Raw genomic sequence first — 12,067 nt, 5'->3', positions numbered from 1 at the left:
AGTTCATTTTTACATGAATGACAGGTATTAGTTGGTGCATTCATGGGGTGAAGACATGTGTGAGCTAGCGAGCACTTTGGCCTTTTAGTCGGTTTATTTGGATTGTTTAGACTCACCTTTTATTGTATTGTCATTCGAGGGATATCTTTTCCCTCACCTTGACTATCACGTTTGTATAATTTAAACTTTATTTCCGCATTCTTTGTTTGTGTTTGGTATTTTAATAAAACCGCGCTTTAAATTTTAAAAGTTTCAAAAATTCCCTATTTTCCGCTTGAGTTTATAAGTTATATTTTCCGCTTTATCGTGGGGTGTCACAGTTGGTATCAGAGCCTATGTTGCTCCCGACGCACACACGTGTACCCCAAATTTAAATGTGAACTTTACCCTGAATAATGGATGAGAGATGGGTAGACTTAAGGATCTAAGGTGGTAGTCTGTAGTGTGTTTGCTCTTTGTTAGGTCCTAACATGTTTGTTGATTGTCATTTAATAATTGTTATGCCTGTGGATCAATGACCGTGAACTTACCTACATGAGGATCAAGATTTGGTGCCTATTGCCGGGGATTGAAGAATTGTTCAACCTTTGAAGAATGCTTCTACTTCCTCAGAGATATTTCTCTTTCTTTGTATACCTTGCCTTACTCTTTATCTCTTGGTGTTTATCCTTCTTCTAAACTCTCTTCTGTTTTACTTTGAAAGCAACTCTTGTATCTCTCAACTCGTCCTTTGTCCCTTGCTTATCCTCCCTTAACGCCTTTTGGATAGTTCTCTTTCTTTTGTGAGATATTAATTTTGGCTGGATAATTTGGCTTTGTGGAGTTTATTTGTGATTGACCCATAACCCTTGGTTTTGAGAGGCTGTGATATTAGAAAGACTAGATAGTGTGATGTGACATGCTTAGTGATTCTTATACATAGTTCCTTGAGTATAATTGATCGGTGAAATTCTGTGTGTTAAGTGTGAGTTGCCTATGATACTAAGATTATGGAACTTGGCCTTGTTGTTTACACTCGGAAGTTTGAGTTTAGCTCGAGGTTAGCATAGTCGGTATACTTTTGGGAGTGTTACGATGATTACATAAGAACCATGTTAGGCGAGAGTTGTTGCTAGTTTTGGAATCTCATTTGGGTATTCACCTTGCGGTAATGAGGATTAGTAGCCAGAGTTCTTGAGATGTAATTATAAGTTAGGAGCGACAGATGTTGAGCTGAGATGAGTTAGATGTTTTGGGTGGTTGTCTCGTAACTTGGAGAATGTCACCATTTATGCTTTAGGTTTCGAGAGTATAACAAGATATCCTTCGGATGATAGAATATGCAAAAGAACTTTTGAATTTGGATTTTTGATTGAGAGTTTTACCATTTTGAGAAACTCATAGTTGACACTAGTTGGATATGATTATAGCTTTGTTAGAAGTTTTAACCTTGATCTCATGGAGGTTGTTTGTAGATGTTGAGGATTTGAAGTGGTGAAATCACACTTATAGTGAAGTAACTTGTTTCATGGGAGCCTAAGGTGAAGTAACACAAGTGTTCCGAGGAAATCTTTGGGAGCTATGTGGTTATAAGTTTTGTGGTTATGAAGCTTTCGAAACAGTTCAGGATGATGTTGTTGTTCGAGATTTTGAGTACACAGCGTTTCCTTGTTGTCTAATTCCCCTTCCTCTTTGACCATAAGTGTTACCGTTCATACCTCCTTTCCTCGCTTCATCTTGCTCCTCCCTTGAGTTAGATGCTAGTGACCTATAAAATCTCTATCTTTGACCTCCTTGTTGACCTTATTTCAATTCTTACCCCTACGATGTTCATCATAGATCTTTTTGTTGGTTAAGTTTGGACTCTCTTAGCTTACTTAATATTTATATTGTCTAAATTGCTTTTCATTTTATACAATGTCTAAACTTTCAAGCTATCATTTTTTTTATTCGTTGTTAAGAATCTATGTTACTCTTACAAACCTTACCTATTTTAAAATTTGAAAATGAAAATTTGATTCAGTTTCCGATTTGTTCTTTGAGTATAGACTTCTTTATCATGATTTTAAATGCTAAACCCGAAATTTCTTTAAATTTTATCCAATTTCTGTTAACTTTGATAACTTTGATCTATTTGTGATTTCTTTGCCAAGGTTTGATGCTATCTTTTCACAAACTTGACTCCTTTTTGAGTTTAAAAGTGAAACTTTTATTTTTGTATTGGCTTTTGTGAAAGAAAATTTGAGTAAATTACCTTTCTCTTTTGATTTTAACGTTGATTGGATGTTAGAACTCGTTATTGGAGACGTTTAATAACTTGTTCTACGCTTATCGGCGAGTGATTTTTGTTTTAAATTTGTCTTTGAGTTGGAAAGTTACCGTTCTAGTGTGCACAACAAGAGCGATTTCGTTCCATGAATGAGACCTATACTTTTGAAAACTCTCCATAAATGTTTGGAAAGCATTTTGATTTTCTATTTATGCAAATGATTTACCTTTTGACCTTATCTTTGATTTAGAATGTGATGTTCTTGAATACGTAACGACAACACTTCCGTTCCTCTGATGAGAACCTGGTTATGTCGGAAAATTTTATTTCAAACTTTTGAAACAATTTTAATTCTTACGATAAGTGACATTTTAATGTTTTAGGTTACCAATTTCAAAAGTCCAGTTTTACCTTTATAACCTCTCATTTCTACCTTCAAGTTTCGAGGACGAAACTTTTTAAAAGAAGGGGTGATTATAACACCCGCTAATTTCTCTTTCTGACATTTAAAATTTATTTAACCGTTCAATTATTTTATTTTATATTTTTAAATCATTTAATTTAATTGATCTCCTTTTGAATATAAATTTTATAAAAGTTACTTTTTCACAAACTTGTTTATATAAAATAAATATTTTTGTCGGATAATATTATTAGCGACAATAATAAAGCTCCGTCTTAAATTATAGTAGGTTAACGGCGAATTCTCGTCTAGCATAAGACCGTCACATTTTTACATATGAAGCTAATTTATTCGGACCAATCCGATCCCTACTACACATACTCACTAACCTACTCTCTACACTTAAAATGATCTTATTATTATTATTATTATTATTATTATTATTATTATTATTATTATTATTATTATTATTATTATTATTATTATTATTATTATTATTATTATTATTATTATTATTATTATTATTATTATTATTATTATTATTATTATTATTAATTATTATTATTATTATTATTAAACCCCACCAACCATCCTTCCCCTTTTACTTTTTGGTTGTAACACCTGCAACAAAATCAACGCAAACAACAATAGAATAATAGACCATCGGTGAACCAATTGCCGATTACAGCAAGATTCAACCTCCGATCCCGTCTCCGTTTCTCGACCTTTTTCCATAATTCTTCCACCATTCTCTTCCTCTTTCCTTCCTCCTTCTTTCTAGGTAAGAAAGTCTCGTTATTGTGGTGGTTTCGTCTTTCGCCGTCTTATAAAAGTGTCGTCTTTTAGCTTCTTTATCCGTTTTTCTTGCTCTCTGATGAAGGATTTGAAGACCCGGAGCAGTTTGAGTCGGAAATCGTGCTCGTTGAGGAAGTTATAAGGTAACGGTGATAGGTTACTCGACAAAATGTCGAAACTCCGTCTTATGTATCGTTTTACATGTCCTTGTATGATATAGTTTGGTCCTTTGTGCTTTTCTCATATGAATGATTGAATGTGTCGGAATAATACTCGACTTGTATGTTTTCTTGAAGTGTTCTAATGCCTTCCCTTTTTCTTACCCGTATTAGAACTCTACTAGTGCAATATATTGGGTATAATATCAATAGGTTTATCATGGACTTGCGAGATCTTTACTAGTGCAATGCGATAGAAAACTTTCAAATTACTCAGCTTGCAGCAAGTATTGGCACTCTTTAGTCCTCTCTCCTGAAAATAACCACATAGGAATCTTAAGTTAGGATAGTGGAGTGAGTTGTGTACGTATGTGTATTTGAATGGACTGTTTTTTTTGGACCCGTTTTGGGGCCGTGAAATGTGACCTTTGGAGCTGAAATGTGGAACGATTTTCGTGGACTTTCGGGACTGTTTTTAGTCACGAAAATGGTACCTTGTTGGGACCGGTTTTGGTGTTAAAAAATGCAGGTTTTGAGACGATTACATGTTGAGTTTAGGGGACTGGTTGTACGCATTTTTAGGACTGTTTTTGAGTCAGTTGTCGCAGGTATTCTAGGACTGTTTTGGACAGTTTAATCACGGTGCATTCGGGTCAAGTGGGACTGCTTACAGCGGCTGAGCTGAGAAATTTATAGGGCTAAAATGTTGGTTGAATACGTAAATGATTTGAACTTCCGTCTCAAGTTTATATCTGAATTTTTCCCGCTTTCACATGCTCTCTTTCTTCTGTGTTAGTACTGTTTTGGGACGAGAATAGGGAGTGTGTTGGTACTGTTTTGGGGCGCAAAACTGTGCTATTTTGGGACTGCTCTGAGACGGAAAATGTAGTGTTTATAGGTGTTGTACACGGCTGTTTTAGCAACCTATTTTGATGGTGTTTGCGGCCTGTTTTGGGTGGTTGTTTGCAGCTTGCTTTGGCCTACTTTGTGGTCTGGTTTTGGCAGGTTGCGTGATTAGTTTTGGGTCTGTTACGGCCTGTTTTGGTGTGTGGTTTTGGCCTGCTTTGGGGACTGTGTTGGTGGCCTGCTCACGGCTTGGACTTGGCTGTTTTGGTACGGGTTTTGGGGCAGGAACTCGGGCCTTTTGATACGGTTTTGGGTAGAAGTAGGGCTGCCCGTGGCCTGTTTTGGAGGTGGGTCACGGGTGGTTGTTGGGTCGTGAATGGGGTTGCCAAAAAGGTCCTTTGAGTCGTGTCATAGCTCGTTTGGCGCAATTTGGTTATTTGAAATATTTAAATTCCGTCTCGTGTTTTATATAATGTGATTCGTTAAATATCGTTCATTTTTTTTATATTCTTCTCACATGGTTTATAATTGTGAAATACATTCATTACTATCTCACGTGTATATGAAATGACATGTTTCCATTTTTATAAGAGCTCGATTTAATTGTTTATACCTTGTGAGTAGTAAATGATTTATCTTACATTTGAGTCATTTATAATTGAATGTTTGTTTGCTTATTATAAATGATTCATTTTCATTTGTTTACATTTTCACTCAAGTGACAAATATTGAAGAAATGGGCTATTTATTCATATTCGTGAATATAATTTGTCATGAAATGTCTTATTTGGATTATATCGGCTCATTACATTAGTAGTCTCTTTCCAAGTTGATTCGTATCGCTTGGTTGAGTCGTATTTTTGATAATGCCTTTATGCTATACCGTATTGCTTGACTTACCTTTACGCCTCTTTCGGACTGTCCTGCCGATTGTGGGTTTAGCTCATATCTTCCGCCTCTTTCGGACTGTCCTGCCGATTGTGGGTTCTCGATTTCCGATCTGTCTTCGAGTCTTGGATGCGGACTGTTCTGCCGCATGTCGAATCGGGAACTGTACTGTCCCGAGAGTCTGGCCAGATTTAGACTAGGACTGAGTCTTGGGAGTACCATTGTCGTCCTACCAGGGGAATTATATATTGATATATGAGTAGTAAAGGTCTTGCTTGGTTATAGATATTGGTATTTGTCTTTCAAGGCAAGAGTTATGCCTTGTGTTGTTTGTCTTGGTCCTATCGGATACTAGGGGTGAGCTATAAGCCCTCTAGTTGCGATATGATCGTCGGGATTGATGATCCCATCCGTTCTTATGGTGAGATGCAAGCCATAAGTATGAATGTGACATTAGTAGCCACGTCCCGTGCAATGTTTTCTAAGTGGTTTTCCAAATAATGGCTACGGTTTCTATTCTTGTAATTTGCATTGGTTGATCCCTTACTTAACTGCTTCACATGATTCGGATTCTAATCTCATATCTATGTTGTAATTCTTTGAAATGCGTACTTTTGCATAAATGACCGTATTCTTGTCTTTCATATTATTTAATGGTCTCACGTGAACAGTTGAATCTTTATTATGCTAATGTTGGCCTATCTTGTTCCATCTCAATTATTTGCCACGTTTACATATAAACTTGATATTCTTATCTTTTGTACGTGTCTTATATGACTTACCTGTTTCAGTTCCTTGTTTTGTTCGTTTTGACATTTTGTGGCTGGGTGAGTTACTCCCCAGTTCATGTTTACATGAATGACAGGTATTAGTTGGTGCATTCATGGGGTGAAGACATGTGTGAGCTAGCGAGCACTTTGGCCTTTTAGTCGGTTTATTAGGATTGTTTAGACTCACCTTTTATTGTATTGTCATTCGAGGGATATCTTTTCCCTCACCTTGACTATCACGTTTGTATAATTTAAACTTTATTTCCTCATTCTTTGTTTGTGTTTGGTATTTTAATAAAACCGCGCTTTAAATTTTAAAAGTTTCAAAAATTCCCTATTTTCCGCTTGAGTTTATAAGTTATATTTTCCGCTTTATCGCGGGTGTCACAGATGGAGTGCTACGAGCGGCTGTCGGCGGAGGAGCGCGCCATGATCGAGCGCGGAGCGTTCGGGGCCTTGGTGCAGGCCTGGAGGGATATCGCGAAGAGGAAGCTGCGGGCTAACCTTAGCCTGGTCCGCTCTTTCTTGGACCGTTTTTGGGACACGACTTCCACTTTTCACATGCCTTTTGGCAAGGTGGGAGTCACTCTGGAGGACTACGGCATGATTTCTGGTCTGCCGTGTGGAACTGAGGCAGTGGAGTGGCCGGAGACCGCCATGAGGGTGGATTCGGCCGAGGCTAGGAGGTTGATCGGCTGGAACCTGTCGCCGAAGGCTGTCACGGTGCCTGGTTTGGTACCCAGTTCCTACGTCCGAGACTACTTTGCGGGGAAGACCCCGACGCTGGTGACGATTGACGGGAAGGAGACGGCTCCTCCTCCATGTACAGCTGAGCAAAAGGCCCGCCTGTGGCTCTGGTGGTTTCTGTCTTCGATTTACCTCGGAGACAAGGGAGAGAGGCTGTCGACGAAGTTTCTTCTCTTCCTTTCTGACCTGAGCTCCCTAGGGCGTTGGGACTGGGTCACTGCTGGTTTCGCGGTCCTCATCCGCTTCATGAGGGCCATGGTTCGTCCGGAGCTGATGGAGAAGGGGACTTCTCCTGGTGCTGTCGGTCCTGGACTTCTCTTGGAGGTATGAACCTTCATTTGGACTAATAGTCACTTCTCTTCTTTATCAAATTGCGAAAGAAAATCGTTATTGACTATCTTGCTTTACAGGCGTGGGTATACTCCTACTTACTGGGCCTCGCGCCCAAGAGGACGGAGCCGCTGGAGAGGGCCTATCCCGTGGTGAGGGATTGGGTCATATGCAGGACAAGGAGCAAGCGTTCCTCTCACGTTGTTTACCGGCGGGACGTGAACGCTCTTCAGCTAGACAGCGTGAGCATCTCACTTATATTCATTTTTCTTCTACATTGCTTTTAAATCGATCATAAGAATGATTCCTTGTTTGTCTTGTCCCAGTGGGTGCCCAGGCCTTGGGCGGAGTACGCTGGAGCGCCTCCTTTTGTGGCTGAGGTCCTTCGGCCTAGGAGCTCGAGCCGGCTGCTGCCGAGGACGTCGATGAGTCCTGTGTGGTACTTGGGCGAGCGTTTGGCTCGTCAGTGCTCTCGGGATGTGCTGATGGTTCCCATCGATCCTCCTAGGACGATGTTCAGGGAGCCTTCTGAGGCTGAGAGGGAGGCCGACTTGGCTGGCGTCGGTGGTGACGCCCTCCTTCTTCCTGGCGAGGACTACTCAGCTTTCCTCTACGGGAGGTTGGCGTACTGGCCGGTGGTGGTGAGCATCTTTTCTCTTCTTGATTTTTGATTTTGAGAATATGATGAAAGATCATCGATTAATGAGAAACATTTGACTTTGCAGGAGGTTGAGGCGGCGGGAATCGAGCTCCCAGAGTACCCCGAGGCCCTTGAGTACACTGACGCGACCGGGAGGACGACGATCTCTGAGCTGCGTGACTTTGACGTGGCTGTGACGGATGCTGGCCTGGACGATTGGCAGCATCTGATTCAGAGGGTGAGCCTTTAATTTGCATAGTTTTTGTGTAAGAACACATTTGGTTGAATTTATTCAATTATTGAGAATTCCTTTTGAAAATGCAGGTTGCGCCGTCTCGGTTCGTGGCGTTGTGGAGGGTGGCCAACCGGCTGCGAGCTACTGCCGTTGAGGCACTTGTCGGCGGTCGAGGTCCTCAGGTATGAACCTTGTGCCTATTTCATTTTTGAATTTGGATTTTTCTTGTAATGATTGACATGAGCCAATTTGTTGTTTAAAGGGGGACCGCGAGCTGGAGCGAGAGTTGGCCCAGTCTCGGGAGGAGACGGCTCGCTTGTTGAGGGAGCTCGAGGTTCGCGACGCCGAGATTGCTGCTCTCGCGGCAAGAGTTGCGGAGCTGGAGGGCGACCAACAGTAGTTTTGTCTAGTTGTATTTTGAACATTTGTACATTTTGACCTTCATTTTGAACATTTCGGATTTTGTTTGGGGCGAGAGCCCCCAGTTTGCTGTACATTTCCCTTTTTGTTGTATATATAATGGCCTGAGTGCCTTTGCTGCTGGGTTGCGTTGCTTGTATCTGCAGGTTAGCTTTGAACAGGTTTGGTAGATGACGGTTTACGCCATCATGCTGCAGAAATTTACATAGAAATCACGCAAAACATACATTTGTATATACATACGGCCTAAATTAGCGCAAAACGAACGACTCAAAGGAATGCAAAAAATGCAAAAAATTTGCCGGAAATGACCGGACGGTAGGGAGGGTTACCCCTAAAAAAAGAAAAAAATAGAAACCTATAAGTTTAGAAATGAAATGGAAAAAAGGAATAAGAGAAATATAAATGAAATAAATATATAAATTTTGAAATGAATTAAATTGAAATTGAAAATTATTGCCTAAAAATGAATTATAATGAAAATTATTTCCTAAATGAAAATGTGCAAGTGTGGTAAAATGGTGAAAATGCCGATGTCGTCTCGAAATGCGTGCCCGCGGAATATGGAAACACGAAATATGGTAACTTCCGTGGTTTTACCAAAATAATAACCCGTAGGAATAGGAAATTATTCGTCACGGAATTTGGAAAGATCCAACGCGGAAAATCACAGAAATCAAGCTGAGAAAGAGGTGCAGCATGAGCTGCGTCCCTTTGAAGAGGCGCAGGCAGTCTTTGCCGCGCTTTGTTCCCAGTGGGTTCTGTTCGCGATTTTTGGAAACAGAAATTAGTATAAATAGAGACGTCGAGAGAGCTTTTATTCACACAATTATTCCGTCTCTTCCTCGTCTTATTACATAAAAATTCTTAGAACAATTCCTCATCATGAATACTTTGGAGATTCGCGTAAAAGAATGGACCAACGAATTTTCAAACATGGAGAAATACGATATGGGCGCCTATAATCTTGGATCTTTGTTGAGTTTGAAGCTTATCAAGGTTGTCAAACCATTCCTGGATGCTTGTCTTGATTATTGGGACCCGAATTACCATGTTTTTGCGTTCCCTGGAGGCGACATTTGCCCATTTCCTGAAGAAATTGCTGCGATTGGTGGATGGGACCCAGAACACTTGCCTGCTATTCCTTCTACTTCGCAAGGGTACAAGAGCAAATTCAGAGACTTGCTTGGATTGACTAGACTTGAGGTGGACCGTCTAGTGACCTTGAAAGGAGTGCGAATGTTGGACTTCATTGATCGATTCATTAACAGAGCCGACCCCACCGTTTCTTATGTTGCTAGGCGAAGGGCATTTGGATTTTGCTTGTTGCATGTATATGTCTTCCAAGGGCATGTTGATGAAGACTTGAGAGGTTATCCCCGTCTTCTAGGCCTTGTTGAGCAAATGGAGCTGCGCAGGAGCCCAGCTTAGGAGAGATCCTGTTGGGCTTGGATAATAGGAAAGCCAATCGCGACCTACCGTATTTGGGAAGTCCCGTCATTCTGCAGGTAAAGGACATCTTTTTTTTTTTTTTTTTTTTTTTTTTTTGATGTCTAATAATCGCTTTTGGTAGGTTTGGCTTATGGAACGGTTTCGATTGATCGAGCCCCCAGTTCATGTTCCTTTTTATCATGCTCGTTCAATTGCAATGAGGACCAAGCTTTACATGGTAGACTTCACCCGGGTCTGCAATTATTGGGAGAACAAACTGAAGAGTGATGATGGCCCTTTGATTAGGTGGATTGTACCGTGGTGGCACCTCAAATCTGTCACTGAAGTGTCTTCTTTGGATCCTACTCGATCTGTGCGCATTCCTGGCTTGGAATTTATGGTGTGCATCTTCCCGGAAAGGCTGATGAGACAGGTTGGACTAAAGCAGACGACCCCGAAGCTCGATACCGTCCCGCAGACTGCCGTGGCGCTTACTACAGAGAGCCGAAGGGAGTGGGCCATTAAATGGGCCCAAAGAAACGTTTGGTTCTTGAACTCATCTGCTAATGCCTTATGGGTGTCAGATTCTTATCTGCGATGGAGGAAAGCTACTACTCCGGAAGAGCGCGAGAGATTGAGGAAGCGCGAGCCTGTTGACTACAAGGTGCGCGAGGTGGAAAAGGAGAAAGAGAAGCACTTGACTGAGGGAGAGGAAGAATCCGGGTTTCGAGTTGTTCATCTTTCGAAGAAACCGAAGACCTCTCCTGTCGTTTATAAAGTGATTGACAAGAATGGGAAGTCTAGGCCTCGAGAAAGACCGTTGGTTATTAGGTCCGAAGTGGCGCAAGAGCGTCCGGCTCGAGGTCGTGAGAAGAAATATGATAAGAATGACAAGGGCAAAGGGAAGATGGAAGAATAGCCCAAGTCTTTGCTATTATTTATTATTATTATTATTATTTATCATTGTAATAAAAAGGTGGGGTTTTTAGAATCCTAGCCTATATTTTTTATTTTTATTATGTAGCGTATTATTACTATTAGAAGGTGAATGAAATAAAAAGGTTAAGTGGTTATGAAACCGTTGTGATTTTCTATTTATTATTCTTGTCGAATTCCAAATGCAATGCAAATGTCCTTCTATTTACATTTTAAATAATGGGTTGTATCCTGTGAAGGATTGCCTACGTATTCATTTAGAAAATGAAATCAAACCCTTGCGCGTAGTTCGAGTAAATGTAAAAGAATAATTGTTCTAAGCAAGAGCTTGTAATGAACTTAGAAAATAAGCATGAGCTTTTTACTTACTCTGAAGGTGCAGTTTAGTTTATTTGATGATATGAGGATGACAAAGTTGTCAAAATGAAAGAGCAAGGTGACATTAGCTTATTTTAGCTTGGCCAGGGGCCGTTTATTTAGTACCACAAGAGCGGCACGTGAGGTTACGCGAGGCGCGTTTTTGTTCCTATTCTAGGCATAGTACCGTTTTAGTTGGTCGAGGTTTGTTGGGTTTGAAAACTCATTCCCATCTAGGTCTGTGATTCTAACCGAACCCCCTGGAAGTATGGACTTGACTAGAAATGGTCCGGCCCAATTAGGTTTGAATTTTCCCCGTGGGTCAACAGGTAAAAGAGCTCTAACCGATTTGAGTACTAAGTCTCCTTCTTTGATGTTTCTTGGCCTAACCCTTTTGTTGAAAGCTCGTTTGATACGTGCTTGGTATGTTTGGACATTATGCAAGGCGCGTAGCCTACGTTCATTCAGGAGGATGAGTTCTTCATATCTATCCCTCTTCCAATCGGCCTCTGGGATTTGACTTTCGAGTAAGATACGCAAGGATGGTATCTCTAGCTCGACTGGTTGTACAGCTTCCATGCCGTAGGTCAAATAGAAAGGAGTAGCCCCAATTGGCGTCCTAACAGATGTACGATATCCCCACAAAGCAAAGGGTATCTTGCTTGGCCAATCTCGATAGTTGTCAATCATTTTCTTGAGAATTGTGACAACGTTTTTGTTTGCTGCCTCTACCGCGCCATTAGTCTGTGGTCTATAGGGCGAAGAGTGGTGATGCCTAATTTTGTACTTGGCTAGCAACTGCTCAGTCTCAGCTTGGAAATGTGATCCATTATCACTAATGATCTCATGTGGGCAACCATATC

General features: G+C 40.8%; 1 long non-coding RNA gene across 1 annotated transcript; it reads left to right on the top strand.

Annotated features, from left to right (window-relative positions):
- Positions 1-3,510: 3,510 nt before the first annotated feature.
- LOC141638982 (uncharacterized) lies at positions 3,511-6,428 on the top strand. Its single transcript, XR_012542321.1, has 2 exons — positions 3,511-3,589; positions 6,204-6,428. It is a non-coding gene; the product is annotated as an uncharacterized LOC141638982 (long non-coding RNA).
- Positions 6,429-12,067: the final 5,639 nt, after the last annotated feature.

This window comes from Silene latifolia, unplaced genomic scaffold (assembly GCF_048544455.1).
Source record: "Silene latifolia isolate original U9 population unplaced genomic scaffold, ASM4854445v1 scaffold_243, whole genome shotgun sequence".
Taxonomy (NCBI): domain Eukaryota; kingdom Viridiplantae; phylum Streptophyta; class Magnoliopsida; order Caryophyllales; family Caryophyllaceae; genus Silene; species Silene latifolia.
This window is presented reverse-complemented; position numbering and strand designations above follow the sequence as displayed.